We start from the raw sequence: 25,254 nt of genomic DNA, 5'->3' as shown, positions 1-25,254 counted from the left end.
AGTACATCTGGAATCTATGAAATTCCTTTCTTTGTTCCTCATTTCCTGTTTCATTGAGCGCTACAGTGCAGCATTCTGAAAGCTATTTCTCTTAGCGTTTTCTAAGATGTGCATTTTAAACCAATTAGTGAGTTCTTAAAGGTAATTATATGTGCTTGTGTTTAACTGTGTAATCGAACAGTGAAATTGAACTGTATTTTGAAACTTCTCAGATGTTTTGTTGTCTTATTTCAGTGAAAAATAGTTTCGTTGATTTATCTGGCTGTCGTTCAGCTTTGTAGAATTGTAGGAAGGAGGGTGGTAGAAATAGAAGAAAAATCTGGTAGATAGTACAAAAGCTGCCTTTCTTAGTCTCTGTCTCCCTCCCTCTCTCCCTCCCCCTGCCCAGGAACAATCACCAGTTTGTAATGGAAAATTAGATCTATTTTGCAGGAGACACAGGGTGTGACATCCTACAGTTGCTTTTTGATTCTGGCTTGAAAGGCTGGTGACTGCTATAGAACACATGAACACAGGCTTGGAAAATTCAGCTCTGACACTGTGGCACAATGTGAGAGCTGTGTTTGACTAAAACAAAACCAATCCATCCTCTCCAAAACAGCCGTGTTTGAGTTGGATTTACTGGTTGGGATTGCATTGTTGCTGATAATTCAAAGTCAGTAAAAAAGAAAGGAGATGCAGTTGTCCAACAGAATTGCTCTCATTTTTTGGAAGTAGTTGTTCTGTTCTTCCTGAAAAAAATGTGCTTTTCTGAATACTTTATGTATCTGAGTGGCTGCCCCTAGTTTTCCAGAGCAAATACCAGTTCTTCATAGTCCAGTGGTCCGCTCTTGTGTTGTTGCCATTTGCCAGATGTGAGTGCTGTTTCTGGGATTGCAACTTTCATTCTTCATGCTCTTACTAGTCATGAGAACTCTAGTGGTTCAATATATCTTGAAAAACTTCTTCACAAAGCACCTGCTCTTAAGATGAGACTTGCATTGGAAGCATTGTTTTTTCTCTTTATAAATGTGCTTGCTGATTTGCTTTCCCTTGCATTTTTGATTTGTGGAATCTCTCTGAAATGGCAGCATTTGCTCTCTTGGAGAACTTAATATTGGGGAAATATTTATCTTCTTTTTAGCTGCTTCTAATACATTTTAGCTGATGTAAGCAAGGAGTGCTAGCACTGAGACCTGTCACTCCTCTACAGATCTGGTCAGTACAATTTCTTGTCTTCCTTTGATTTTTTCAAGTGTCCCTGACAGATATATAGCTGGTTACATGAAATAGGTTGTACATGGAGGTAGTTGCACATTATATTTTTTCTAACTATTGTAAGGAGCTGAGGGAAGAGCTACTTGTTTCCCACAAGGTATGCAAAAATAGTGACAGAATTGTGAAACTCCAGCAGCTGTGTGCCTTTCAGCATATTATATGGGTACAGAATCATTTTTAAGGTTCTCACGTTTTCTTCACTTATATAAAGGTAACTGTACTGAGAATTTGGTAAACCCAAAAGACATTTTGCTCTGTAGGGGATTATTGTTGCTATTAGACTTGTATTATGCCCTGTTTCAGGGATGCAGTAAAGGTCCTAGAAAACTTGCACCTGCTCTGCTCGAGTCAGAGGAGCTGTGCTCCTGTAAATTTTGTGCATGGTTGTAACTGTCAGTAAGATTCTTGTCTTCATCTGAGTAAATTCTCTGTCGCCTACACCAAGTCTGGTTCTAAGAGACTTCCTTCAGAGTACTTATCCCTGCAGCACTGGTTCATTAACCTAATAGTTCAGTTCCTCAAATGATAAGTTGCATTTTACCTCCAGGAACATAATGTTCAAGTTCTGAGTTTTGTGTAAATTATTCTCTGGAACATAAGAGAAAGGACCCATCAGCTATTTCTGCAAATGTTCTGTGGCCCATTCCTCTTTATAAACTGTAGTCACATTTACACTATAGATATTTCATGTTTAGGACTTTGGCTGATGTTGCATAATATTCAAATTTCGAATTGTTAAGATACCTGAAGAATCACATTTGTGCTTTATTAGCATTTTTTGCCCTAAGTGTAGGGTAGGAGTTGACCAGCACTAGTCTTACTTCTGTAAATATTTGTCTTGCCCTGTGTTTGTAGATTGTTCCACATAATTAATTTTGCTGCAGCAGCTCTTGGATCACTCTGCTTGACCACTGTGAACATCAGAGTTCCCACCAACAGGAGCTCCAGGTAGTTGCTGCAGAACAGGCTTAGGTACTTCAGAGATGATGATGGCTTAGAAAGGAGGTTGTGGTCAGTGGTCACAAATCCAGCCCTGTTTAAAGCTGGGGGAGCTGTTGGTGTCCCCTCTCTCTCCTGCTGATGTGTAGAGCCAACCTCTGTGCTCCGTGGGGTGGTGCTTGCAATGGACTTCAGGAAATTGGTGTTGCATGTTAGAGTTGAGAGGAACTAGATTTTAAGATAGTATGCCTCTCCCTACTCTCCCATGGCTTTTTATTTTTTAGGCCTACTAAGCAAAATTGCCTGAGAGGGAGGGAAAAAGCTAATTTTTATTCATACCAATACTCCTGCCTGTCTGTTTTTGAATGGTGATTCTGTGATTTTTGACAGGGTATAAATGTGCCTGGGGGGGATTTGGAATGTTGCAATAGAGCAAAATAATTTCAGTAAAAGTGAAACTCTTATGGGCTGATAATTAGTGTTTTTTGACACCTGATTCTGTGACAGTATTCCAGAAAGTTGTGAGTTTGAAAGTGGAAAAAAAAAATAAGCTGAATTACTTTTGAAACCATCTTCAGCATTAAATATAACCAGTTTCTGTAGCCGTCTAGTGAAAAATGTTCTTATTAAAGTTTCCTAGTAACACCTGCAAATTATTGGTGTGCTGCAAATTATTGGTATGTTGGTGCCCTGCTTCTGGTAATGGGAAATGGTAATCTACTCCTGGAGGTAGCTTGTACTGCATGCTCTTGATTATGGGCTTCACTTTCTTGTGCAGAGTGAATCTCTGAAATTTAAGGTATATTTTTCTCCTGGTCTGGTGGAATTTTCTTCAGGTTTAGTTGTACTGTGTCCAGTACAACTTTTTTTTTTTTTTTTTAAATGTTTGGTGGCTGTTTGAGATATCACCAGAAGTACCAGATGTTTGTGAGGTGGGGTCTCTACTTCAGCACTGCCATGCACACTGCATTGGGAAACATATAGGAGTAAGTTTGTGCTTAACAGACCATGTACAGTGGCAGAATGAAATGGGGTCAGGCATGAATATCTTATCGAGGAAGGGCTTAGAACCAAATAAGAGCTTACATGTCTGTGAATAAGTGCCAGGCTGCAGATATGCCAAAACTCCTTTGGCCTTGCATGGGGTTAACTCGGTGCTACAGAATGTGATCTGAAAAATCCACTACTTGTGTGGTGGAAAAACACTGGGTGTGGGGCTAGGGCAGATTCCCTATTGCTCTCCTGTACTCCACAATATGAGATGTGGACAGGAGCTTCTACCTACTTCCCAGAGTATGGAGTCATGATCTTGTGGCTGTGCCTTAAAGACAGGAATTCTGTTCCCTTTGTACTTCTGGAGGAGGCAGTGATGGTGATTTATCAGTGCTTTTGTTGTATTGTAGGTATAACATTTGGTGTCTTCAGTGTCCTGGTGAAATGCTAACATATTTTGCAGTGTATGTATCTTCTAGGGTATCAGCCTGCAGGAGATGGAATTGGGATATTTCTCTTGGGGCATGTTGGGCTTTTGACAGAGGCAAAGCACAGTGCACTTTGATCCTTTGATCTAGTGCAGGTGTCATGTGCATTTATTTGATATTTTTACTTGCTGTTTTGCCATCTGCCATCGTTTTGGTCATGGATGCGTGCTTTTTTTTTTTCTTTTTCTTTCTCCCCCTGATGAAGTGTTTGTAGCTTCTCTGACCTCTGTGGTACACCTGAAACCAGCTGTGCTGGAGGGCTGAGCCTTCACAGCTGTGAGGGGAACAGGTTGTGGGAAGGATGAGCCATAGCTCAGCCACTGTGTGCTACTTTTTTTTTTTCATTTGCATTGCTTTCTGTTTGTTGAATGATAGTTTTCTTTTGGGAACATGAGATTAGCACTAAAATAGGCCAGCCTAGGATGAAGATGACGACAATATAAAGCTTCTAAACATGATTTTGAGCCGGTGGGTTAGCTTTACTTTAATCAGGATTTTTAATTTTTGTTTTTCAACAACCATTCAAGTAAAATCTTTGAAAGAGAATAGCTTAGTATCAAGACTATGTTCAAGTTATTTTTTTGATGAATGGAGCACTTAGTTGGATATTGATGAGGACTAATGGGAATTCTGTTGTAGGGCTGTGATTGAGAGCTTGCAGGGGGGAAGGGAGGAGGTTGAGACTTTTGTAAATTAAAACTAAGTCAAAAGGATGCTGCTGTACATCTTCTGTGGTATTAATGATGCCTCTGAAAGATCTTTAGTTATACCCAAGCTTCAGAATCATATCAGTAGTTATGGCTTAGCTGTAGATAGTGTAATCGCTGTGATACAAAATTGATTTGTACTCTTGTAATAATCTAGATTGGGTGGTTCAGCCCCATACCTTCAAGATATAAGACAGTAAGTTTGACCTGGCCCACTTAATTCCTTTTACAGTCTCCTCAGGTGTAATTTTTTAAAGTTCATTAATTGCCTAATTAGCCTAAATGATAGATGAGTTTTTATGCTAATCATTTGTAAGACAGCCTGATTTAGGGAAGTCACTGAAACACATAGCTGCTGTTCTGCCTGTTAAACAGCCTGGATATTTGTCTCACTATGACATTATGCCATCAGACATATGTCTTCATTCATGTTCCTGGCAGCTGGAAGCAGTGTCTAAAAGGCTTGTATTGTTTACCCTCTCTGCTAAGCACCGGTGAGCTTCCAGAGTCAAACACTTGAAACTGAGGGCTACCATCATGAGGGTTGTTAGTTTTAATCTCGAGTCCCTTTGTGTACATAACATTCCTACCTTTACAGGATTATATATTTACTTTTAAAAGAAAAACACTATGCTGCTTTCAGCCCATGGGATGAGTGGTACTTGTGTAATGAGTAATTATTTTATTATTATTATTTTATTATTAACGTTACTGTCATCTGTATTCTGGTCTTGTAGTGGAATACATGGTTTCCTGCCATATGTTTAGTTCAGCACCTGCTCTGGCATTGTTTTTGGGCTGCTTTGCTGCATTCCTTACCATACAGTGAAATCCTTAATTATCCAGCCTTTTTCAAGGTAGAGTTGACTCTCTTAAGGGGGGAACAGGATAGAAAAATGGTATTTACCAGTCATGGTGCCAATTTCCATTGAATTGTACATTTTTCTGGAAGACAATTTTGTTGAAGTGGCAAGGATCTTGGGCTTGAATATGTATTCAGCTGTTGTTATTCCATTGTGGCATTCTCCTTTCTTCATGCTTACTTCATTTGTGATGTGTCTTCCCTCACTGACAGTAGTGTGCAGAAGCCTCACAAGCACCTCTCCCACCTATATGTAGAGATGGAATAAACTGGCTTTGGCTAAGCAGTGCCAGAGTGATGAGAGAACCCTGCCAGGGGAAGGGACAGAGGAGGACAAGCAGGATTCTGTTTCTCTGCCTAGCCAAGTCTTGCTTCCTTCCTTTCAAGATCCTGTTCTTGTCAATCTGCACTTGGAGTCAAATGCCTTCTGTGTCTTCTGACACGATAGGGCTTCTCCAGTATTGGAGAAGTGAAATGCAGTACAAGAGCCAGTATCTCTCACAAGGATCAGAAAATATGCTGATTTCTGTTCTCTGGGATTTTCGGGGATTTTTATTGAATTATTTAAGGTTAAAAGCCAAGGGTTGCCTAATACTTAATTTTGACACCTGGGTATTTGCTGGACAAGCTGACTTGTCTTGAGCCAGTGTTGTCTGTTTTAGCTAAAACAGTTGAGGGGTGTAGGAAGAGTTTTGCAGAAAACAGCTGTAGTACTTGCTTTGGTTTTGAAGAATAGAAGCTAAAGAGGAAGCTATTATTAAGAAACTGGTAGTAGATTGTTGCTTTCTCTTTCCCCTTTGTAGCCATCCTCCCCTGCATGTTAGACTCTCCCTGCTGATCTGCAGGAGTTGATGCAGTTTTTTCCTTTCAGTAAGCTAACTGTAATGGAATTTTGAGCACTGCACTATCAAGGTCTCAGTCCTGGTGTAGAGCACTGTTTTGTGCAAATAACTTCTGTTCTTGTTGCTTGGAGTCCAAACAATGTAGAGAAGTCTGCTATAGCCTTGGTAATAAATTTCATTTTGTATTCTAGCTGTTTACCTTTTTGAAAAGCTGCTGTTCACTTAGGTTGCAACCTAACCTTTGCTTAGCCTTGACAAGTGTTGCCCTGTTCTGAATAACAATGGTTAAATACTCCACTGATCCCTGTGACCTTAGCAGCAGAACTCCAGTGCCCTGCTGCTATAAGGATGTGTTTTATTAATGCTTAGAGCAGAACTAAATGAACAAAAGATTAATTTAGTGTGAGGCTATCCCATTCCACTTGTCATGGAGCACAGAGTGGATTACTCGATTAAAAAAGGCAGGCTGGAAGCTGAGCATGACAACAAAGTGGGCAGGGCAATGTTCTTGCCAGTGAGGTGGGGAATCCTATGGTGGCCGAGCAAGGGTAGAGCAGGTTCGTGATGTTAGCCAGGGTCAACCAAGAGCATGGTGAGCACCAGAGATCTCGGTAGCGATGAGTTGGTCCGAGGTAACAGCGGAATTTAAGTCATCAAGGCAGAGTCGGGGTTGGTAAGGCCGGGTGCAGACGAACCTGCAGAGCTCTGACAAGGGCCAGGGAGCTGGAATGCAGCCCTGAGGTGGGGAAGGGTGTCCAGTGAGGCCTCCTCCAGTGCTTTCTGCCAGGGCTGCTCCCCAGCAGCCTGCCGCGAGTTTACACAGCTGCAGCGTGTCCCGGCTGGCCCGGCGCCGAGGCTGCAGACCCCGGGGCTGGGGGAGAGGCTCCGCTCAGCGCCCCGGCACCGCTCTCTTGGGGTAAGGTCTTGTCTGGGCGAGCTTAAATCACATAAAACCTGCTGCAGTTCCTGATGCTGGCATAACCGTGGTGTCAGTCGTAAAGGGCGAAAAGAGGAAGTGGAGATGCAATAACAGAAAGCAGGTCTGTGTGTTTTGTAACGCCGGCTGTGGCAATAAAACGCATCCTGTGTGTGAGGGCAGCCAGCCCCCGGGTGATTGCTGCGGTGCCTCCCGTGGCCAGGGCTCCCCCGGCCCTTTGTGGATCAGGGCAAGTGAGGCAGGCACCAGGTGTTAGGTAGCAGCTATTGCTACGGTATGTTACAGTGATTGCTAATTAGACTGATGGGATGGACAGAAAGTAAATTCTCTGGAAGTCTCTTTAACTTTTTGCAGCTGTGTTTTTGTGCGTTTATTCATCCATATACTTTGACTAATATCTTGCTCTCATTCTATGACATTTTTTTAGTGATTTATTCTTCTTCCCTCTTTCTGTGGTTTGAAAACCGTGTCTGATTTTTGTGAAGTTTCTGGTACATCCTCTTACTTCTCTCCAGGCTGTGTCAAGTTTGCCCTTACATCATGTCAGCAGCCTTCTGTTGATTAGCAGAAGAGATCTATTAGAGTTCAGTGTTCCTTTGTTTCCTGCCTCTTTTCTTTCCCCTTTCCCTGGAAGGATTTTTTTAGAGACTTCTCTGTGTTATTTCTGTGGGAGTTGTGTTGGAGTCTTTGCAGCAGACAGAGGGCTGCGTAGAGACTAGTTTATGAACTAAGCTGTGGTCCTCCCTGCAGACCTGTACTTGAGATGAAAGGGTTGGTTCTGTTTGCATTCGAGTTTCCTGCTGCTTTGAAAGACAGTGCCATGTCTCAGAACAGCAGTACTTGCAATATGCTCCTTCCATAGAAGGGAGAGTAATGCCCAGTGTTTTATAGATAGGCATGTGGCTCCTCATCTTCCTCTTTAGCTCTGCCTGATTAAAAGAGTTAGAAGTTATCACTGTTAATATTTTTTTTTCCTTAAAAGGCAATGATAACTCACGCAAAATATTTTGAATTGTAGTGTAAATGCATATCATGGTAAATGCACATACTGGAGTACTATTAAATGCATCTGAGGCTTGTTCTGCATAATCAAATTGCTTAGAGATTTTTATCTGAAGATGCATATAAGGTCTGCACTTTGTGGTTTTAGTAATTCCTTGCTGCATGACATCGAGGATTCCCATATGTTTAAGGGTATCTTGCTTGTGTAAGAGCAGGGATGTGACAGGCAATCAAGTTAAGCAAGGATTAAGGAGACAGCAGTTGCAGGGTTGGGGGGAGAAAATTCACAGCTGTTATGTAAAGAAAGTGGTATAGGATCTCCCAAAACAAAGTAGCAGAGAGCACCCATGAGATGTGTTCAGTAAGTTATTGAATGATTCTTTATAGTTTGGCTTGACTGTTAGTGCTGGAATTTTATGTGAGTCCTTTTACTCAAGTGCCCTGTTGATTCTGGCGCTGTCTAAGATTAGGTGCTCCTTTGAGCTGAAGGGTACAGCAGGGAGGTGGAAGTGGAGAGAAGTTGAAAGGAGGGCTTATCTGGTTAAGTAGCTTTTTCCTCCCTGCTGGAAAACCCACGGAGCTGTACTATCTATTCAGTAAACATCTTCCACTGGGTGTGAGCTCTTGGTAATTTGCAGCTCTTAATGATAACAAGGGAGAGAACTTTATTTTAGATAATCCACATGATATACGTGGTTGTTGTAAAACATTTAAAATGGGGATCTGTGGGGGGGCAAAAGGATGAGGAAGGAAGCTTGTTAAAGAGGAAGGAAGCTTGTTAAATGGGTGTCCTTCTCATTCTTGCAAGTACACTGTAAGTGGTTAAAGCTCAATGATGTCATTGGATTCCTTGGCAGATTTATTTTGCAGATGGTTATTTTGCAGTTATCAACTGTACATGTGCCCCATCTCCTTCCATTTAAATGTAAGCCTGACTGGCAGCATTTATAACTTCTGATTCCCAAAGAAAATGAGGCAGGATTTCCGTTTAAGATTTGGAAATTGAGTTCCTAATCTACAAGACAAATTTTCAATACACGTGTTTGTCTACTTTGCCTTTACAAAAGAGGTAATGGAAGAGCTACCACTTGAACAGGTCTGGGTGTGGGTCTGATAATGGGAAATGGCAGTCTGGGTGTCATTCACCTGAGTTTTGTGTTTCACAAGATGGTAACCATTTGTTGGTTTGGTTTTTTTACCTCTGCAATATAAACATGTGTCAACTTTGGTTAGCCATGCCAGCAGGAGTTACACAACTTACTTGGAATGGCACACTGTGCCGGACAGAGGATATCCCGTGAATTTGAGAATGAAGCTTGTAGATGATAAATGCCAAGGCAAGAGTTAATTTAGTACCCACTTTCCATAAATAGAGGAAGTTGATTCATACAGTCACAGCTAGAAGAGTACATGAGTATGTCAGAGACTTGACTGTCTTGCTTGAGATCACAAATTTGCTGAATAATGTGGCAGGCAAGTTGCAAAATTCAGTCTTCTACTCTTAGAATGGAAGTCAGAAAGATAAAATGGTGTTGAAGGAAAATAGTTTTTTTTTGCTGTAATTGTTCTTTTTCACTGCTTAGCTCTTCAATACACCAAACACTTTTACTATTCCAGACACTTCAGATGTATTTATGATGTAGTAAAAGATTAGCAACATGTGATATTTGATTATGCTTGCAGAAAAAGAATAGAGAATTCTTTCATCTCAGGTAAAGCTGTATCAAAACCCAGCAGAACAAGTAGTCAGAAATGAAAGTAAGGTTTCTTGAATGTCAGCTAACAGAGAGAGTTTCAAAGTTATAAGTCGCTTGCATGTTGTGTAGGGTTTTTGTATATCTCTGTAACATGTGACAGTATAAAGAAACATATAATGTAAAGCAGTTATATAGTTATTACAGTATATATTATGCAGGTTATGATCGTGTGCAGTGTATTTTATGAATATATGCTAGGTGTTATTATGGAGAACAGTATTTCAGTTTGTATATTTGCTTTACTGACCACAAGTGTTCCTGTTTTGAGGCACTTTGAGGCTGCTGTTTTTGGCTTCAAATTACAGCAATAAACATGATAGGTGGAAGAATCACAGGGACTATTGCTTGTGTTGTGCTGTCAGTGATAGGGTTGAGTGTATCCAGAGCTGATTTTAGGACCATCTCTGTTTCTAAATGTGCTAACCATCTGTCACAATTTATGTGTGTGGTTTGTTTTATGCTTGAGGGTTTTTTTGAAGGGGGATGAACAGATAAACAAACGCGTAAGTTTTCTTTTGGACCAGTTTTGCTGTACTGTAAAGATGGTGTCTAACTGCTCTGGTTATTTGCTTTCTAGTTTTTTAGAAATGTTAATAGTATAGGTGGTGGAGGCTGATACCAGGCATGATAATGGAGTAGGAGAATAGAAGTGGGTGTATTTCTCGTCGGATCTGCAGTGGAGTTTGGAAAGTTGGCTGGATTGGCAGAGACTACTTTGTTAGCTTTTAAAATAAATACATTCTTCTGCCAGGAAATAAAAGCTGCACCTTGTAAGTTCTTGAATGTATACCACACTTAAGTAGTCACTTCCAGGAGTCTGCCTGGAAAAATGTAGTGTTGTAGCATTGTTTTCTTCACTACTCTAAATTTGAGACTCAGAGTCATTAGTAGATCCTGAAATGTGAGCTGGTAGTTCAAGGGTCTGTTGCATACTGCATTTCAGTGCTAAGCATATTAGGAAAAAAAGATAACCACTTACCCTAAAGTGTTCCCATAAAATAGGTAGTCAAAAGCATAGCTTTCATTTCTGTCCAGACTGTTTCCTTTGGCTCTAAATTGGTCCTGTAGATGCATAACTGATTGAGGATTCATGGCCGTCTGTCCATAAATGCTGATGTTTTGGTAGGAATTTTTTCAACATGCAGTAGCTCAAAAATACATGGTCTCCCTCAATGTGTGTTTAAACTGTTACAGTTGTGTATTTATGGTTTTTTAAATTCTACTCTTAAGCATATGAAATGTGCATGAAATAGAGTTGATGGGCTGCGGTTGAGCCAGACTGACACAAATAAAATCCCCTCGTTGTGTTCACAGAGATAATTAGTATGACTTTAAATACTTTCCTTGCTGTTTCCCACCCATGTGAATCTTGACTGAAGTTGCTAATGATTATTAAAAAGTATACACCCCTGTTCTCCACACCTGTAATTGCACTGTCTTGATGCTTTGTAGGTGTCTTGATGCTGTCAGGCTTTGTAGGTGTTTGACAGAGGAGATAAACAATGTTCTCAGTGGTTTTGTAGGAAATCTACGACAGCAGCGTTGTGTTCTACACAGCATGCAGCTTTTCTGTGTAATTTGAAGTATTCTTTGTTCTGCCCTTCTTCTTGATATGTTAATTATGCTATATTGTACTAGCAAAATGACATTTGGCAACAATTTATTTTTACTATCCCATTTGGAGATGCATGAGTGGAAGACATCCTGTACAAGTGTCATGTTTTAGAGTTAATTTTTAAAATTATCTAGCTCTTGTTATGTTGCCATCTGTTTTCCACTAGCTTGAAGAGGAAACAGCTGTTGTGAATAATCTCAAGACAGTATTTTTAATAAAGTCTAATAGGTCTGCTTACCTTCAGTTTGCATGTGCATCACAGGGAATGACTGTACTGGCTAGGAGGGGAAATGTGGTTTTGCAGTAGGAGCTGTAATGAATTTGGTGAAGCAGTGATTCTGGTATGTCTCTCTATAGCTGGATTTGAATGCAGCTGGAGAGATCAGTGATAATGGGACACACTTCACTTCCTATAACTGTGCATTGTCTTGTTGAGGGGCTGTGATTGCAGCTTCTGGCCTGGAGTGCAGTGGCTGGCAGGCAGCTGTGGAGCTGACTGAACCTGCTGATCCCATGTGGAGATTCTCTGGTGGCCCCACCATGGCATCTCCAGTGTGCTGAGCCAGCTGAGGCAGTAGCTGTACTTGACCTCGGGGAAAGCAGTGGAGATGGAGAGCCAGTGACCCCACCTCTTCAGCTGACAGTATGGAGCTGTGTGGAGTTAAGAGGTAATATGCATCAGCAGCTGACACCATTTTGGGGAAAATACTTAATTCTCTGATGGAGAATAAGGGTTACTGATGGTAAGTAGGATATAGATGCACTTGAATAGCTGATTGCCTTGTGGACTTCTTGATTGTATTTTAGACTTCATTTTGGTAAGGAGCAAGAAACCTCATGAAAGAGATGATGTACAGTATAAGCTTCAATCACAGTGGTGATTCAACTGAATAAAGGGAAGGATAAATGAAAGTAGAGAAGTTGACTGTCAAAGAATGCCTTGGAAAAAAGTTCAAATTGGTTTATTGAAGCTCAAGCATTGCGGAGTGGTCAAGATTTGGTACTGTGTTTTAGATTGGCTTTCTTCACTTATTTCCCTTTGATTTTGATGGAAAGACTTTGTTAGGTCTGGAAAACTTTGCTGGATTAATAGTTTTTTTTTCAAAGGGCTCAACAGTAAAAAGAGTGGAGAGGCTAACCAGCAGAGAGCATTAAGTGGTGGTCGAGGAATATAGAGGAGAATGATGATGAATTGAACTGGATCTTCCCATAAGTAGAGCAGATTCTTTTTGTCGCAGTCTTGTTGCTTTTGCTTGAGTCTTTAGATTAATGGCATTGTAGAACCACCCCTGAAAATGAGCCTGTTGTTCAAGTGCTTGAGATTGCAGCCTCAGATCTTCCAGGAGCTTACATCCCGTAAACCTGTATGAAATATGTGTCCTGTATGAAATATGTGTGCTGTATGTGTCCAGTGCCATGCAGTTGCTCAAGCCCTGTCCTGTTCACTCTCATTGCTGCCCCATTTCTTGCACCAAGGCAAAAGGCTGTGGTGTGGATCCATCAGGAGCCTCTACAGTGTCAGAGCTAATGGGTGGCACAAGATCTGTTCTGAGCTGATGTGGTCTGTTCTGCTTAATGGGTTTGTGTGGCATGTGAATGTGTGTTTTGCAAGATGGGCAGTGAGCAGTCACCTGGCCTGTGGTGGCTTCAGATGGCTGTGAAGCTGCAGCGTTACTGAAACAGGTGAGGAAGTTGCTGCTCCCAGTCTCAAAGCCCCTTTGTAACTCTTGTTCTCTGACACAGGATGAGTGTGTTGGAGTACAGGAAAGGAAGACACTGACTTGCAATTCAGTTGAAAATCAGTTCTACTTCCTTTGAGCTTTCCTACCCAACCTATGCTCTTAAACAGTGTTTTCTGTTTCTCTGGAGGGATATCTTATGTATGCTAAGAACATATTAGTACAGAAATCTATCTGCCTTTCAAAGGAGAGAAGCTTTGAGTGATAAGAACTCGCAAGAAATAAGCAAATAACAGTGACCCAGAATATTGTTACCTATGTAGATGTTTTATTTCAAGACTGATATTTCTGCTTAGCTTTATTGGCAGTTTCTTTGGTTGAATAGCAAGCTTGCATTTGTTTTTCTGCTTGCAGGTATACCCACTGCCTCATTTCTGAATTATAATGCAAGTATATTAATTTCAGAACAAGTTAGAGCTGGAAATAAGAAACAAGTAGTTTCTTTTGCAGAAACCCCCACAAGTAAAAAAATCTTCAGTATAGGAAAGATCTGCTCTGACTGCGTAGCTTTTGAAATAATTAACGTTCTGATCACAAATGGTTCATCTTGGGAAGATGAGGAGAAAGTTCCTTTCTTCAGATTCATTAAGTCCATAGCTGGCAGCAGCATGGCTATGCTGTGGTTATGGCATGGTTATTTGAGATGTAACAGTGCTGGAGTATGCAGAGGTGAACTTTGCCTTAGTGGGAACTGTTGTTGGGCTTATCTCTATGTTACTCTGTGCTTCTGTTATGTGTAGGTACGCTCTCTCCACTTGGGAGTTCCTCTGCCCTTCTGTTTTGGTATGGAATACCTCAGGCAGCTTCCCATGAAGAGTGTCCTTCCTATCAAAGTAATCTCTGTCACAAGGCATTTTTCTGCCAGGTTGCTTTGCAGCAGTTATATTACCATTTTCATGCCTAAATTCGTGTTCTTTCTATAGTAAAGCCCTTGGGGGCCATTTTTTTCCTCTGTATGGATGCGACAGTACTGCTGGAATTCCACCCTGCTAACAGTGAGATATTTCCTCTCATGCTTACTGGGAGCTGTTTGTCTTACCTGTTTGTTAAAAGGACCAGGTGCTTTGTCTGCTCAAGCTGTGTGTTGGTAAATTCTGCTTTGTGTTTGATTTCCTCCCTTGTGCTGTTATGACACAGGCAAGAGGCTTCCCAGACCAAGGTGTTGATTTTTACGTGCTGCACAGGAGAGCCCTTTGGTGTAAGGCATGTGGGTCAGGCTGGGATGGCTTTGCTGGCCCTCAGATGTAGCTTCTGCAATCTCTCATGCAGTTGAATTAGCAAATACTGTAATGCATTGCTCCCATGCTGCCTCATCTGAGGGATCTGAAGTTGCATTTTGATTATGAAGTACTGAGAGGGATGGAGTTTGACCATGGAGTTTGCTGTGTGGTATTGCAGACAATCACAGATGGAGTCTGCAGCAGAAGCAGGATGGAATCCAGGTGTTCAACCAAAAAAGCCAGCTTCTTGCACAGGGATGGGACCTTCCTGCACAGAGCAACTTTGCTGTGTGATATTGCTTTGTAAAAATAAATGGACCACTTTTGAAACCACATGAAATGAGCAAGGGGTAAACTGAGGCTGAATGAATGCCTTTCCATTCTTGGGTGATCTCTGCAAAGAAGCATTAGTTTGTTTTGGTAGCCGAATCTCTGGCGTATTCATCCCCATCCTACAGCATTAAAAGTTGCGACTACAGCATGCACATAGATTTGTGTCCATCTACTCTATGTAACTTCTGTTCTACCCTAAAAGGTAAAAAAAGGGAATTTTTTTATCCAACAAATAGTCCTTGGATGGGCATGTCTGTTTACGTGCTTTAACTGTTGCATCTGGTTATTGTAAATGTCTGTGAAGAACTTCCTTACAGTCTGTGAAAGTGTGTGATATAATCCAGAAATCAACTTCATTTTACACTTGATTATCAGAAGCCTTCCCTGACTCTGGCCTCATGTTCTTTTGCAAGCTGTGAATTTGCACATGGGTTTGAGAAGATTATTTCAAAACAACTTGATATTGCACATGTATAGTTTGGCCTTTAGGTACCTATTGACACTGGCTGCATGTGATAACGCAGCTTTGTGTGACCCTCAGTAAATATGAAAGGATTTATTGCTATTTTTTGAGTTTGAGATAAAACTAGTACATGCTGTATCAGAAAGGAAAACATGATTTTCTCACTCCTGTTGGGCTCTGAAAAAGATGAACTGTAAGTTGATGTGTGTGGGTAAATTATCACTTTTTGCCTGCTTGATGTGTTCTGTAAAGTGCTGATGACAGAGTTAACCAAGGTTTTGTGTATTTTGGGCTTTTGATGACTGAGTAGTTGCACCACATAACTGTGATTCAAAACTGTGAGTTTAAGTTTACTTAAATGTGTGTTGTCCTTTTTGGTTGTTGGGCTGAAGAATTGGTTGCAGTGCCTTCTCCAGCTGTGTGTCATGAAAGCAAACCACTGTCACCAACTAGCTGTGTTGGCTCAAAGACACTGCAGTTGGATCTTGGTTTGATTTGGCAAAGTTTTCAGAATGAGGCTTCTAAATTAAGATTAACACTACATTTCACTATATCTTTTGTATTGTGTTGTGTTTAGGAATGCTGTGCCTTTATACTTCCATCCTGTCAGTTGTCCTTTACCTGCCCTTCTCTTTATAAAGCTTAATCCTCCCTTATCATATATGAATATTTGTGTAGGCTTAAGCATTTTAAGGAAAAGAATGTCTTTGTTGGTGCAGCTCTCATTACTGCTGGGCCTCTGCTACTCAGGCAAAGTCAGAGCAGGTTTGTGCTGTGTTAGAAGGATGAAACTGAAGATGTGTATAACAATAAAACTTTGTGAATGCATTTTGGAGTGGTTGCCAGATACTCCTCTTGTTCATGTTTTTGAATTCCTTCTGCATTGATAAATTATTTCTGCCTTTTCACTAGTAATAAGTATGCAAAATATTTAACACTTCATGAATACTTCACAGTCAGTGTGACTTTACCCTATTTTCTGCAGCTGATATGACTAACATGTAAACTGAAACCAGAAGACTGAAAGAAAACCAACATCAATTGAGTTTCATTATATTAACACTTTGCATAATTTAGAAAAGGAAAGTAGGTCACTTTCCATTTTTAATACCCACTTTATACTTTGCATAAAAACCCAACAGGATTGCAGACAGTTCATGAAAAGTTATACATTTCCCTGTAAATACGAATTTGAATAATATGAATGTTTGTGGAAATTGCAAGGGAATATTGTAATTTTGGCTCAGATATTTCTTCAGAATCTCAGCTGCTTATATCAAGTGATGTGTTTTTAGAGCACACAGCTACACAAACTTCTGAAGTCTGTAGTTTTGATCATTGCTTGTAAATAAATGACTATATTCAGATTCTTGCTTGTTTTTCTGCAGTGTTGTGCCTATGTTATCTATACTCAGTGCTGAGGAGTGAAGAAGTAAATGTGTTTTCTCTTCCCATAGTTACTGAAGTTAGAATATCAAGCATTTGGTTCTCATCACATTGCCTGCACAGTGAGTCATGCTTTCTTCGTTAGGTTTGTTCCTCAGGCCAGGATTCATGTGATGTTCCCCTTCTCTGGGCAGTCAGATTAGTCACTGTTTGAAATCCTGTTTAAAAAATAAATCACACCACAGGTTGTTGCCTGCTCACCCGTTGCATGCTCCCCCACTGCTTGCAGTTTGGGTTCAGCATCATCATTATGTTGAAAAATGTATTATAGTCATGGTAACTGACACATTATTGGAGTCCCACTGAAAATAATGTATTAAATTCGGGACTCACAGTAGCTAGCAAAGAATTGTCTATAAGGCAGGTGAATTTTAAGTCATTCAGTGTGCTAAAATACATCTTGTTTAAACTTGGCTTCATTCATTATAATATTAAGAACAAAAACAACCTTGCAAATGCAGTAGTAGCTTGAACTTTGTGAAACCTATAGATTTGTAAAAGCAGTGGCAATAACAAAAAATGTTAGCATAGATGGCATACTGTGATGGTACCTGAATCAGACTTCAGTATTTGGGGCAGAAACTGGAAGTGTCTGATGGAGCAGAGATTTAATAGAGGTTTTGAACAACTTTAGGACAGTAGCAGTTTCTAGTCCCAGTATATGTATTATACTGTTATGAAGGTTCTTGAAGTTCTTTATGTTGGTACTAGAGGATTTTAGGAGTGATGGTTCATTGTGGGAAGTAGCAGTTTGAAAGACAAACTAATGTAAAAAATATCTGGTGGCCAGATCAGAAGTAGGAAGAGAGTGGGGAAAATATATACAGTGTGGTTGTAAACACAGAACCCAGATGTTGCTGTTAGCTGGCTAAACTCCATATCTAGTCAATGAACAACAAATTATGATTCAGAAAACGTGTTGTGTTCATGACATGAATCCTCTTACACAGGAGTCTGTCAAAAGTAGATGTTAATTCAGGCACCTAAATTGTGCAAAGTATTGCATCTTATGAATATGCCCAGGAGCAATGTCTGGTTTGTGCCTTGAGAACAAATTAGGGTTATGACATGGTAAAGGATTGGAAGTTGCTGAAATAAATGGTTATAAACTCTGCCATAGTTTACAGATGAAATCCTGAATAGAAGAAAAGATGAATTAATGTTCCACATTAGACTTAGATTCTGGTTCTTATGAGCAACTTCATTTTTCACGTTGTAAGTTGTTAACATGGTTTTTTTGACAGTGAAATGCTCATGAAGTAGGTGGAGGTGCAGACCAGTGGGAGAAAATGAGGTTATCTATAGAAATCCAAATAGTGGTGTTTTGGGGTTTTTTTGTGAAGGTTTTTGTGATGGTCTTGTTTTGTCTTCAGTTTTCAGCTGATTCTCACAGATATCAGACACTCACAATTGTTACAAATACTAGTTCACATTGTTGGTTTTCCTTTCATTCTGTGTGAGACAGATTTATGTGGTGACTAAAGAGATATGCTAAAATTCAGCTTTGGGTGAATTTTGTGGGTGTAGATGAGCAGCTCATAGGGAATACTCAGCTTCAAAAAACATTGCCAGATTTGGAAGATACTCAGCCTCTAGGTGATTCACTACAACCAAAATTTAATTTTGAGTCTTGCTCTTATTTCTATGAGAATATCCACTGGAATGGAACAGACCTGTGTTGCTGTGAAGTTTGTTTAATCCTGGTGCATTGGCTTCCCCTGGAAGACAACATGCCTATGTATTTTGTCAGTTACTTTGTGCAGAGACAAGTATGTTGGGTCTTATGTACTGGAGATGAGGACCGGATCCTCTGACTGCAGATGAAGCTAGAACAAGTAAATGCTTAGGTATTTGTGCATGAGAACTTCATTTCCGTGAGAGATTCTTCCCCTAACCGCCTGGGACACTGGGGAATTGGATGGGGGAATTCTTGTCTGTTTTTTTATAGTTCCTTTTGCTTAGTGCTGGTTAAGCAAGTCCCTTATACTGCTCTAGATTTGTGCATAGATTTTTGCAGCTTATTTTTAAAATAATCTCATACACTCTTAGCTTGTATTTGAAAACTTTCCAAGGCTTAAGGCAGTGATAGCTACAATTGTCATTTCCTCCCTATACTTAGGTCAGTTTGTCTTCATCTGTATTTAAGTGAAAATTTATTTTGACAAGGAGCCAGGAATCCTGCGCTGATGAGATTTCTGAAAAAACAGGTACTTGTTTAGTAAGGCTGTTGACAGGGTAAATGCAGTGTTTAGGATCTTGGATGGTGATGATGGTCCAGTTCTGTCAGTAGATGGATGTTCTGGAAATAGCCACTTATAGAAATTCTTGGGCTAGGCCGTGTGGTGGCTGTAGTTAAGGCAGTGTGGCTTCAGAGCAGAGGCACATCGTCCTCTTGCTTTCTGTGAAGAAATCAGTGGGTTTGTACATCAGTGGCAGTGTATCCTTCCATCTGCAGATGCAGCTGCACAGCACTGCAAGCTGGCAAGTGGTTGCTTTGATAGTCAAGCTCAAATGCTTTTAGGCCCCTTAAGATGTTGAAGGGGGAGATACCATTGGTTTTGCTTCATTAATGGATCTGTGAGTTAGCAACAAGAAATCAGCATAATTTATGTAAATTCTTGTGTATTGTTGTCATGCATCTGTGCAATACAGGCTAATCAACAATGAAATAAATTTTTAAAGTCACCTATAATCATATCAGGCACCAACCTTAGTAATGTCCAAGTGGAATTTTTTTTTTTTTTTACTCTACTGGAAAAAGTGTTGTGTAAATAAAGGCCCAGTAACTAAAGTAAAACAAACACTGTGAATGGGTTTGGTAATGTCCTAATCCGAGAGCTGAGTTTGTAGCATAGCATTTGTCAGTCACCTAAGACTACTTCTAGAAAGGTATGATTCCCCTTTTTCATTCAAAACCCATTGATAAGCATGTAGACTGAGAACTGGTTATGATCACACTTCTCTTAAAGGGTTTCCTTTTATCTTGTTGCTTAGTGCAGAGTATGCTTGTCACGTGTGAACACATGAGGAATACTTAAATAGAAAAAAAGAATTCGACCTCATTGTAGGAAAGTACCTATTTTCACTGTTCTTGAAGAGTCAAGTTGAGCAAGTTGAAGAGATATCAATACCTTGTTCTCTCCCTTATGATGATTAATTTTGTAATAGGAAAAATAGGAAGAGTGTTTTCAATGTGTAGGGAGACATACTTTTCTCAGTTAATTCCCAAAATCTTAGATGGTTTTCAAGATTGCCTTGAACTTCTGTTCTCAAAATCCCCTAGTTTCTCAATATCCAGGTTTTATTTTGGTTTGAACATTGTGGAGCCAGAGGACCAAACTGAACCTGAATCTAAACTTGATCCTCTGAGACTCTGCTTGGTGAATATGTTTCTAAATATGTGATTCTAAAGCAAGAGCTGTTGTGGACAGTGGAATCATTAGAGGAAACAGTTCCAGTTTCTTAACAGGACCAGTAAAGCTTTGGCTGTTCAGCAATTATTCCTTTTGGTTAGTACCTTTTAATCTAAGCAAAACATGGCCTTTGGCAGATTTGTACTTTTCATGTTACTTTACTCTAAAAATTTTTGGAGTTGTGATAGAGGTGATTGTTGTGATAGAAGTGATTAGTGTCCTGGAAGAGGGAGGGCATCACTCCTTTCTCATTGCTTGTGTTTTGTTGGTTTTTTTTCTACACAGCTGTTGCTTTTTGATTTACAATTTAAAAAAAAAAAAGGGATGTACATAGATAAAAATTGGCCTTTTTTAATTTTTTTGTGACGTGATTTTAGGCTTTGTCTGTAAATAATATAAATAAAAGTAAAAATACTTATTTCCACAGACATTCCTTTTTGCTTATGCTGATGTTTTTGAGAACAGTACTTTCGTTCCTTGGCAATGATTAGGTTCCTTACTACAGAGCAACAATCTTAAAGTATGCTAAGTACAGAGGCTCTCAAAAGGGAGCACTTGTTGTTGGATTTCGTTGTTTGATGTTGTAAATCACTTGCTTGTATTTCCTGTGTCATACTGTTTTTCTAAAAATAGCGAAAATTGCTCGCTGTTTGCTCAGTGCAGCTCCATGATGGAATAGTCTGTTTAAAGTTACTTCCTCTCAGCTACTCTGCCCCTCCTGCAGCCTGAACTTTTCCCTCATGGCCTCCCACAACAGATGTTGTGACTTAAACTTTGCTGAGAGAAGGTCTTTCATAATTTTAGGAAGCTGATTTTCATTTTTAAAAAATAACTACCACCAAACCAAGCAACTCCCCCTCACAAACGCCCCACCTCAGAACAAAACCAGAAAACCTGCTGAGAACTGCACAAGCCACAGTCTGAACCAAGGGCACAATTCTGAGGCTACAGAACAACCTGTAGCCAGTCCCTGCGGTTCTGAAACTGTAGGAAAAAGCTCACAAGTCTCTATCAAATGCACCTAGGAGTTGCATGAGATGTGCTGATGCAAAGTACCATCTTCAAAACACAAGCTGGATTGAAAAATAATATGTGTGGAACTTTGTGTCAACACAGTCTAGCTAATTCATAATTTTTTTCTGCAGAATATGAAAAAAAAAAATCGCATCAAAGCAACTAATGCTTCCCCCAGAATGCCACAGGAAACTGAATTTAAATGTGAACTCCTTGAGAGCACCTTTTTCCTGGTAGTATTCTACTTTAAAATAGTAGAATACCTTCAAAATATCCTTTTACACAGAATACCTTCAGTCTTGTTAAAAAGCAGCTGGACTGTGTATTTTTTATTTTGTGGGATTAAGTTACTATTCTAAGGGGATCTTTAGAGAAACCTGATGCCTGCTGTTGACCACAATATTGGCAAGTAGCATGCAACCAGTTATTAAAGAGTTGAGGAGAATTATGCTTCTCCTCTTGTACAAACTAAAATCTTAATTTTGCAAGCAGCTCTCATGAAACTTGCTTTATAGGCATCTTTCCTCAGCCCTGGGATTTGATTAACAGCCCTGGTGCTGTAAGCACTTAAGTACTTTAGATCATGACAAGATCTTTTGAGCCTTCTCTCTGTTCATTCTTCTTACAAGAAAAGTAACACTGTCAGCCTGCAGCTTCTCATTGCTCTCCAGTGAAAATATCCTCAGCTGCTTCTGTTACGCCCAGAAAAATAAAGCAAGATATGTGGACAGTTTTTTGAACTTTCAGGGCTGCAAAAGGAGAACTGGAATGTATAGGAAAAAGGGAATTTGGCTACTTGCCATTCTGAGTGATGGGTCTGAGTCTGTTCACCATGCAGGCTGTGGCTGATTGGGCTTAGCAGTTGTTACAGTGGACAGAAAGGCCTGTTTGCTGTGCCAGAACAGGCTCCAGATCAGAGAAGGATCTGTAGGAAGGTTCCTAACTGCTCTAGGAAAAGTTTAATCATGTGAGGGAAAGGAGGTGGTTTAGTACTGTGGCACTGGGGGTACTGGTGAGATGGGTTGTGCAGGTGGGATTTTAACAGATGCCAAATGTTCCTGTCACTAGGCTGTGAATACAGGTATCAACTGATGCTAGTCTTCAGTTTCATGCCAGAAGATTTGGGGTTGATGATCTTTCCCTGAAGCCAAGAGTGTTTTCACACAATACTCTTGTCTAAAAAGTAGTAATTAATGTAGCGTGCTTTCTTGATGGCTGCGTGCTGAAGCAAGGCTCTGTGGTATTGGGGCTGCGGTATGGAGCCGCTCAGGGGGTGTTGCTAATGCCTGGTCTTCAGTGCTGTTTGGTTGGGGAAGTGCCTTCCCTGATAACGTGATGACCATTTCACGTGGAAAGAGGCTGGCAGGCAAGGGCTTTTAGATTAAGAACAGGTCATCTAAAAATCTCATTTTCCAGATCATCAAAATCTCTGCACAGATGGCTATTTTTGACCTGGTTTAGAAATCTAATGCAATGTGTCCCTCCGTGAGAGGAAAGTGGTGTGTGTGTGTGTGTACATAAATGCCAGTGGTCAAGGCAAAGAGAGATTGTTGGACAAGTAGCATTACTAGCCACATCTGTTTTAAAAGAAATAATTATTTTTAATATAGCAATTTCCTTTTTAAATATATGATTTTTGTGGTTTTCTTATTTTTGGGCTTTGAGAATTATGCGCAGATGTGGTGAGAAAACATTTTTGACACTTGGCATGTATTGCTTGGAAAGTGTTTATTGTTTTAATTTTACTGCAGGAGTACAAAGGAGCACTAAGCTACTTACACAGCTCCATAGTTGCATGCTGGGCACACTGGTTCTTGGAACTTCACTTTTAAAATTTGTTTTATTTTATTGCTGTTTTCTATTTGGACTGTCAAAAATTAATTCCAAGTCTCTTCTGAGAGGTACACACAGTATATTTACATATAGCAATTATATACGAATGCAACCATCTATTCTGCTTTCAAACATTACATTAATGTCATATAATTATCACATTAGCTTTTCAGTAACAAAGCTGGTTTCTAATGTGGATGGAAGTTTTTCAACTGTGACCATTTCAATATTAAAAGGGATTATTTTCTCAATATATTTTTCCTGAGGTATTGCAGTCCTATCCCTCCCCTAGTCCCCATCTCATCTGCAAAAAGATGATTTTTTATTTGCAAGAAAATGAACTGCTTTCTCAGCATTCAACATAAATGCAATTGTTTCTGTTCAGTTAAAATTTAATGCATAGGCACGAAGTTCTAGGTATTCCTGTGTGTGCTAATCAACACTGAGTGGTATTATATTTATGTTTCAAGTCAAATTAAGTATTAATTAGAAACTTGCTGTCATCTTGATATTTTATATATATGCTGAATTTTGTGCATGAGTAGCTTTTTGAGCATAAATTGTGGTAATCAGAGGTCTGGGTGTACATACATTGTTCTTTTTCTGTTTTTGCTTGACCTGTGGGTGTTCCAGCAATAATGCTTTTTCAGAAGAAAGAAAACTTGAAAGGAATGCTTGAGATAATTTTTCAAGATTTCCAGCATCTCTTTGAGATAGAGAGCTTAAATGAGAACAGGAGAAGCTTTTCATTCTTGACATACATTGCTGCTCTGTTTTTGTTCTTTAAATACTTCCCTGCAAGCTTCTTTGGAGGGTGCTTTCCTGAATATAGTAGAAACAAAGTGGATTGTTGTGGGTTTGGATACGATGGCCTTTTCAGATTTTAGGTATTTTGTTTCTGTACTTAAGTCTTTCAGCATTCTCCCTGAAGTCAAATGCTCTGGTATTGAAAGCTCAGCTGCTTTGTTTGGGTTTATTTTTTGGAGGTAGGTTTCTGTTTGCTTGTTTGCTTTCTGCGACAGTTTGAGAAATGGCTCTCTCATGCCATCGTGGTCAAATATGTTGCTGCTAGTAAACAGCAAGCTAAATTGGTTAATGCATTACAAAATCTTCCTTAATGCATTCAGATTGGTAGATGTGTGCTGCTGACCCAATATTTGGCAGAACAAGAGCAGGAAATTTGTTGCAAAAGGTAGATATAGAATGTGTCTGTCATGTAGTCTTTGCTTTTCAGAAAGTTGCATCTGGGGAAATATATCAGAAACAAAGATGATACAGTGGCAAGTGTCTAAATTAAATTTAAAATACTAGATGCTTCAAAAAATTCATGTAGGAAAACCTTAAGGAAATGTATGTATATATTTATTCCTAGAAGCATTTTTAAAGTTTTTTTAGTTCTTACCAGTTAAGCTCCCAGTGCCCTTCCTTGCCATATGTGTAGGAGAGCCCTTTTAACTTGCTTTGCTTTGATTGCTGGTGCTTTAGCAGGGCAGGAATATGCAACATTGGAAAGAACAAGGAAGATAATACAATTTTGAGTTTTTTCTTCATCTTCTTCCAGCTTGTTGCATTCCCTGTGCCTGGCTCAAGCTAAGCTATCTGTTCTGCCCCAGTAGTCTATTTTTGAACTGTAGCAACCATGTAGTCATTCTATGAGGAGAATGGGGTGAAGATAGCAAGCCAGTGACATATTCAGAATTGTACAGTCTTTTTTTAAGACTTGTCTAAAATACCAATGGTAACTTTTCCGCAGCTGAAATCAGCTTTGCTAGGTTTAAGTACTTAGTGCTAAATTGAGTTTGGCACACAGTTAAATTAGGACCCATGTACATTGGAAGTGCAGGGATAGGGGGAAAAGCTATTGCAAACTTGAACAGATTATTCTGCTGCTGTGGCTTCAAATGGAAGCCTTATGCTCCAAAACCAAGTGCTTGTGTAGTCTGAATTGTCAGGGTTTTAGACATCTTAAGAAACATTCCATTTCTTCTTAGTGGAAGTGGAAAACCGAAGGTTTTAAAGGCGAGTGTATTGACCTTTCATCTGCAAACCCTCTCCAAGTTCTCCAGTGTACAGGTACTTCACACATATGAAGAAGGGAGACAAAAACATGGGAGTTGGCTTTTGAAAATGCAATTGATGATGTCTCTTCTGCACAGATAGGTTAAGTGATTAAACTCTGGCCCAAAATAAGTGATCTCATCAGCTCTGCTTTTTGAGAAAATGGAAATGGTGCATGACTATATCATGTATTAAGGGCTTTCTTTTTTTTCATTTTGCTGGTAGCAAATCCAAAAAAATACTGATCAGAGTGTTCAGCTTCATTGTAGTTGGCAAAACAGTGCCAGAGACGGAACTTTTTTGTCTTGGAGGAATCTAAAGAGCAACTGAAGCTCT

General features: G+C 39.8%; 1 protein-coding gene across 3 annotated transcripts in view; it reads left to right on the top strand.

Moving 5' to 3' along the window:
• RASA3 (RAS p21 protein activator 3) overlaps positions 1-25,254 on the top strand; it is a 129,503-nt gene that overhangs the window by 9,701 nt on the left and 94,548 nt on the right. Inside the window, exon 1 of one of the 3 annotated variants that reach the window (XM_084226349.1) lies at positions 16,637-16,662. The exons of the other annotated variants lie outside the window; for them this stretch is intronic. The gene's annotated coding sequence lies outside the window, so the exon portion shown is untranslated. Of the gene's footprint in view, positions 1-16,636; positions 16,663-25,254 lie in introns of those variants that run through there. 3 annotated transcript variants of the gene reach the window in all.

Source organism: Fringilla coelebs (genome assembly GCF_963513975.1).
Source record: "Fringilla coelebs genome assembly, chromosome: 2".
Taxonomy (NCBI): Eukaryota; Metazoa; Chordata; class Aves; order Passeriformes; family Fringillidae; genus Fringilla; species Fringilla coelebs.
This window is presented reverse-complemented; position numbering and strand designations above follow the sequence as displayed.